This window comes from Halichoerus grypus, chromosome 11 (genome assembly GCF_964656455.1).
Source record: "Halichoerus grypus chromosome 11, mHalGry1.hap1.1, whole genome shotgun sequence".
Lineage (NCBI taxonomy): Eukaryota > Metazoa > Chordata > Mammalia > Carnivora > Phocidae > Halichoerus > Halichoerus grypus.
The window spans coordinates 53,852,326-53,859,200 of record NC_135722.1 but is presented as its reverse complement, the minus strand read 5'-3'; positions in this window follow the sequence as shown (position 1 = coordinate 53,859,200).

Sequence of the window (6,875 nt, the reverse complement as noted above, 5' to 3'; positions counted from 1 at the left end):
GTGGTCTCTGCTAATATTTTTTAATAGTTACATATTTATATCAGTGTGTATTAGGAAAAAAATAAAACTAACATATCAAACCTATGATTTCATGAATATTATTACTTAGGAGATAGTGAGATTAGGCATATACATAAAATATGCTAAAGAAAAATATTAAGAATACATAGATTTAGCAAAAATCATGGAGAAGGCATGAGAACAAGAGAAGCACGGGAACCCGGCAGCCATAAATATTTCTTCTGTTCTCCATCCTCCCACTTCCTGCAGAGGGGAATGTGGGGGCTCCAGAGGGAGGGGAGCCATCCTGCTCTGAGAGGTGACCCAACCTAATCCAGCATCGGGGAGAGGTCACCTCAGGGACTCTCACTCATGTGAGAGATCTGCCCAGGCCTACTCCATGCAGGCCCTGTGATGGGTGCTGGCAACGTGGAACTCAAATGTCAGGTCCCTGCCTTTGTGGAGCTCCTAGTCTCCCTCACTTCAAAACTAAACCCTTTGTGTCCGTAAATGACCTTTGCTTGACAGGATGTAGAGTAGGACTTCCCCTGAGGTCTCAGGCTTGTGGAACTGCTGTGAAGGCCCCCAGCTGAGGACAGGAGGCTCTAAGACCACACTCTATGGAGACACTCTATAAACAGACACACGGAAGTGTTAGGAGGGAAAACCGGGGGACATCAGCACAGCCCTGTGAGGAGCGCTCTGTTCCTGTGGAGAAGTGACTGCCGTGATGGAGAATGGGAACTATTCCAGAGCTCCTTAGAGAAACCGGGCATGCCTGCCAGAAGCGGAACCTCGCTCTCTTACCGAGGCAGAAAACTTGCTGAGCTGGGAACCCACAGGCCCACCCTGAGCAGCACAGAGACCGGGACGAAGTTTCTAGTAGAGCAATCCAGTGGCAGGAATCCTCTGAGAAGGGGGGCTGTTCCAGCCAGCAGTGATGAAAGGAAGTGGTAAGGTGTTCCAGGAAGGATGCAGAGGACCCCCTCCTAATTCTTCCTGGCTGTAGGCAGGCGTGGAAGAAGATCACAGGTTAGAACAGGGCATGGGTCCATCAGGCTGTCCAGCCTCAAACCAGGTAAGGGTGACCCCACCTACAGAAGAGGCTGGGCCTTGGACCTCTGCCAGAGTCAAGGGACAGCTCAGCTGCCACCACGGAGCGAGGCCTGACAACAGAGGGGCGGAGAGATGCCACGGGAATGAGGCCCAGCATATCTCAGCTAAGGACAGGGCAGCAGGTGCACCAGTCACAAATGGAACTGGACTGAAGCGAGTGCCGTGTTCAGGCACACACACAGAGCCTCCTTCCCTGGGAAGCCACAGCCCCTCTCAGGGCATTCACTTCCCGCTGGGAACAATGGTTACTAAGTGATGCTTCGGGGCGGCTCTGAAACACCAGGCAGAAAGGACTGGGATCAGCGACCGACCACAGGCATTGCCATCTGATTTCAGGTCGCCGGCCGCCCGCAGCAAGTTGGGGGAGATTGCCACCTGGTGGACGATGTTGGCAGTGCCGCGGGGCTACAGGTGAAGCCCTGGTCTGCGAGCGCTCAGGCTCCTGACTTTGTGTGACCTTGGGCAAATCACTGCCACTCTCTGAGCCTCACTTTTGTCATCTAAAACGTCGGCTAGCGAGGCCAGCCTCACAGGGCCATGGTGAGCATTAAACTAACCAATCGCACTGATGTACCTGTCTTGGGCCGGCCCTCAGTAAAGGTTTGACCCACCGGATCTTGTTCCAGCAGGACTCTGAGCAAGGGTCAGCCCCAGGAGATTGGGGGGCGGGGGGAGGGGGGTGGTGAGGCAAACTCACAGAGATCCCTGCTCCTCAGGTTTCTCTCACAGTCTCCACCCAGGACTGTCATTCCGTGTGTCAGGAACTGTCCTCAGCCCAAGCCTAGACAGTTCCTGGGGTTACAGAAGTGCAGAAAGGTGGAGTGCTGACTCCACAGAGCCTCCGGACCAGGAAACTTGGTTCCAGCATCCGTTCCATCACTTGCTGTGTGTGACCTTTGGTACTTGGGCAAGTCTACGCTTCTATTTCTTCTTTTACACAAAGCAGGTACTCACTCCCGCCCCAGACGAGCAGTGAGGACTGGCTGGGCAGCCTGACAGGACATGGTGGGGCTCACTGCCTTCGCTAGCACCAGCCCCTCCAGTTGCCAGGAGCCAGGCCTCCTCCGTGGGTCCCTGTGGTCCGCTCGATACGAGAGAGAGCCCTTATGGCTCTAGTCTCACTGACAAACTGCCTCCGGCCCCCTGGCACTGCCCAGAGACGCAAACGAGATGGGAACAAGACAGGGAGGGTGAAGACAAGCTTGCCCATCCCTGCCCCATTGCATCACATAGACACACTCTGAATCCTCTCAACAACCTGGGGTTCACGTTCTTGTGCCCACTTTACAGAGAAGAAATGCAGGCTCAACGACTTTAAGAAACTGCCCAAGGTCTCACTCAGCTGTTTTTGTTTTGTTTTGTTTTGTTTTTTAAAAGGGAAGAAAGGAAGGAAGGAGGAAGGAGTGAGAGCTAAAAAAAGAAGGTAGACTAAGAGCCTTTACTGCTGTTCCAAGCATCCTCTTGGTTCCCGGCATAACCCTAATTTCCTATCATCTTGCTCTTTTCTGTAAGATTCTATTCAATGAAGTACATTCTCCTAAATGTCATTTAAGTGAGATGTCCTTCCACAGTCTGTTACTAATTCCTACCCACAGACCAGAGGTCCCACTGTCAAGTACACAGGCCTCTTTTGAGAATGGTCTGGATACAGGGCAGCCCTATCCCAGGCCCGGGTCAACCTCTCTCAGACACGGCAAGGAGGAGAGGCAGCCCTTGGTCTCAGCACCTCCCAAAGAAGCTAAGCATGGGCTCCCCAGTCCAGAGCTCTCAGGAAGTCATGCTTAGCTTCACCTCAGACACCCAAACCCGGGGTTTTCCATGGTCTACCCAGTACCAGTCGGAAAACAGGCATTTGCAGCCCTACAGGTACATGTGTTGGGGAGCTCTGCGTTGGCTGGCTTTCGGCCAGGCACTTCTGTATGACGCAACAAAAGCAGCAGCCCTGCCCAACACATCACCTACCTGAGCTCCTGAATCTGGAACCTGACTGTCCCTAGCTGGTGGGATCAGCCTCAGCTCCTGGGCAAGCATAAGTGTGTTTGCCGCTGCGGATCCTTGTCAGGCTCCACTGGGTTCGGGGAGATCTGATGAGGGAGGATCTGCCCACCTCCTGACTCTGGGCTTAATAGGACGCCTGTGCCCTCCATTTGCAATTTTGGAAGCACTGGGATACTCATTGGCCTGGAAAACAAACCTGGAACCCTACCCCCCAGCCCCACCACGACCCTCCTGAGTGTCCTAAGGAAACTGTTACTTTCCAGCAAGGTGGACTCTTCACATGAGAGGTGGAAGGCAGCTGACACACCAGACTCTGGCCTCCTGATTCAGCTTCTCCTTTAGGTCTTCTCTCACTGATTCCTGCTACCACCACCACGCTGACCTTGGGAGCCTCGCTCTCAACTTTCAAGGCTCCGGGTCAAGGCGCTCACGCAAGCATCCCTCAATGTTTAACAACACAGCAGATGCCGAACTACAGTGTTCAGATCAGGCGTTAGGAAAGGTTTTCCAGTAACAACAAAGACCGTGGTACAAACCCGGATTACTGGAATGACAAAGGTGTTCCTCAGCTCTGGCCTGGGAGCCTCTTAATAGTACCTCCCTGAATCCAGGGTTCACTTTAACTCAGGCTACCAGGGATCATCTTCTGGGTCATTTAGATGCCATCAAGTCCTCAAACCAAAGGAGTGAGGTCAGGAAAGGAAAGCGTGTCCTATCCTGCCTAATATCCACCTTTGAGTTCCCAATTTTGGAGGATTGAATGTGGAATGGCCATTCATTCACTCAGTCAACAAATTTTTATTGAGTCCCTACTATGCCAGGAGATGGAATAATATGGTGAACAAATGGACATGGTACCTTCCCCTCAAAGCTCCTATCTGCCCATAGGACTTGACCTTAACCCAAACTCCATGGCCTAAAACCATCTTCCAATTTCAATACAGAAACCTCAGCTTTCAAATCAGGAACATAGAGGAGCAAAAAGGGCACTATACAGATTGTTGGTCATTTCCAACATCTCGATCCGAAGAGATTTGGGCCTGGGGACCCTGAGGGGAAGGAACTAAGGAGAGGGTTATCAGGAGACGGTAAGGAGGACCTTTGCCTATGGCACACACTGTGAGGTCACCAAGAGCAGAAAATAACAGTCTAGACCAGAGATAGGGTCAGATTATTCACCTTCGACCCTCATACTAATAGAGTTCAGTAATCTCTAGCTTGGCAACTCTCCAGTCTTAGCTCATGCTCTGTGCTGACCCTCACTCTCCCCTCTGCAGGTATGAAAAGCCCTTCTTCACAGAGCTGAGTCCTCAGCAGCCCAGCTAACCCAGGGCCGCTTTTTCCGCTGCTTCCTCAGTACTTGGCTAAGTACAGGAGTCTCACAAATCTGCTTTACAGATGGAAATCGTCCTGTGCCCACAGGCCCAGGTCTGTGCCCAAGCTGTGGTGTCAACCTTTAAGCTCCATGAGATTTGGCAAGAAATCAGTAGGAATCCCAGGCAATTACCACACCATGGGAAAGCTAAATTTCTGACCCAGGCAAGATGCAGCTCACTGGCAGCCTAGAGACCGAAGTTAGACACCTATTTGGGAAATAAAATGGGCTCCACATGGACATTAGTAATAGCAGGCTATGTTCTTCCTGCACCTGGAGCTGGCAAGGGTGTGAGTAAGAGGCAGGTGGGGCAATGGATGGAGAGGGGGAGTATTGAAATATTAGCGCTATTCAAAGAGTAGTCCATGGACCTGTAGCATCAGGCATGACTTGGGGGCCTGTTAGAAATGCAAATTTTCAAGCCCCACCCAGATCTACCAGAGTAGATTCTTGGGGGTGGGGGTGGGGGTGGGGGCAGGAACCTATCTTTTTTAACTTCTCCAGGTGATTCATATGCACACGTAAGCTGAAAAGTACTGTGACCACACTCTGCCCACTTGATGGGCTAATATGATTACTACAGGGAAAAATCATAATCAGCAGCAGATCCCATTCTTTGACGATCTACTATGTGCCAGGCACTTTTTAATTTTTATCTAAGTTTAAATACACATAGAGTATTTACACTTAACCCTCACAACAACCCTATGAGATACTTTTATTATCCTAGCTTTTACAGATGAAATTATAGTTAAGATACTTGCCCAGTCATTTAACTTTCCTGAGGCTCAGTTTCCTTGTCTGTAGGCTGGGGACAATAATGCCTTGTTCCCCTGGTTGTTGTGAGGATTAGAGACGATGTAGGGAGGACCATCTCCAGTGCATTATAGCCTCAGACCTGGCCACTGGGTACAGCTCCAGGGACCCGCCCACAGTGGGGAAAGGCAGAGAAGCGTTGCTATCTCCAACCTGTGGCTCAATCCGAGGCCTGCCCAGCGCCTGCTGGCCCTGACCTCACTCAGCACTAAGTCAGCTTCACCTGCCATCCAAGTTCTATGTTTACCCCTCAAGAGAACCCATGCTCTCACCCTGATTCTATTCCTGGTTGATGACAATACAATCTATGTTTAGGATGACTCTGGGTTGTGGGAGGCAGCTCTTCTGAAGTTTGGAGCTACTGGAAAATAATCTCCAGCTAGATCTGGGCTTCCAAGGAAAGAAATTAATGCATTTCTCTTTTTTTTAAAGATTTTTTTTTTAATTAAAAAAAAATTTTTTTTTGAGAGAGAGAGAGTGCATGGGTGGGGGGGAGGGGCAGAGGGAGAGAGAGAAGCAGGCTTCCCGCTGAGCAGGGAGCCCGATGTGGGTCTCGATCACAGGACCCTGGGATCATGACCTGAGCCGAACGCAGACGCTTAATGACTGAGCCACCCAGGCGCCCCTAATGCATTTCTCTTGAGTGAAATTAAAGGGGAAGACCTTTGGTCTGAGAGGCCACTTTAGTACAACTGTGAGACCTGTTATTACTACAGGGGTCATCATCACTAGCCTCTTACCGGTGGCCTCTTACCTTAATTCCAAGGAATTAAGAGGCCCTGTCTCTGCCTCACGTCAATCTGCAGGGTAAGCGTCCCTCACAGTTCTGCCTCTTATTTGCCATATGACAAAAATATAGGTTTGGAATCGGATCAGACTTCATCACTTACAGGTGTGTGACATTGGATCATATCTTGTACCTTTGTTGGGCCTCAACTTTTCCATCTATAAAATGGATTGTTGAATGAGATGATGTATGTATAACTCAACCCACGGTAGGCAACTTACAAATGCTTTTCCTCTTGCATCCTTCTTTCCTGTATGTGCTATGCCTGGCCTTATGGTGGGCACTGAAAACACAGATGACTCAGACCAAGTCCCTTCCTACTTGGGGCTGAGATTTCCCTCTTTTATACCCAGGCTGGGTCATTCCTCATAGGAAGGGAGCAAAAGGTCTGGGGCAAAATCAGAAGGTTGGGCAAAACCATGAAGCCTGCAGTTTGCTTAAGGACAGGACAGAGGTGAGGCAAGATCGCTGTCCAGCCTTGAAGTGCCTTCCTCAGTGGGCCCTGCCTTCTCCTCCTTCCCTCCATCCATCACCTTCATTTTCAGCATTTGACTGTCAAATGTCGCCAATGCTGATGGATGATGGAGATCAAGGAGTGAATGGTAATTTGTCCTCTATTTGCATGACATTGCATCAGTTCCTAAACCCTCTTGAGGATTCACTAGCTCCTCAGACCCACATAACTCCTGGTGATGGCAGGGCAAGGATTATCCCCCTGCTATAGCTGAATAAATGGGTTCCCAGAGAGGGCCAATGGCTGGCACAAAGTTGCCCATCAGGTCA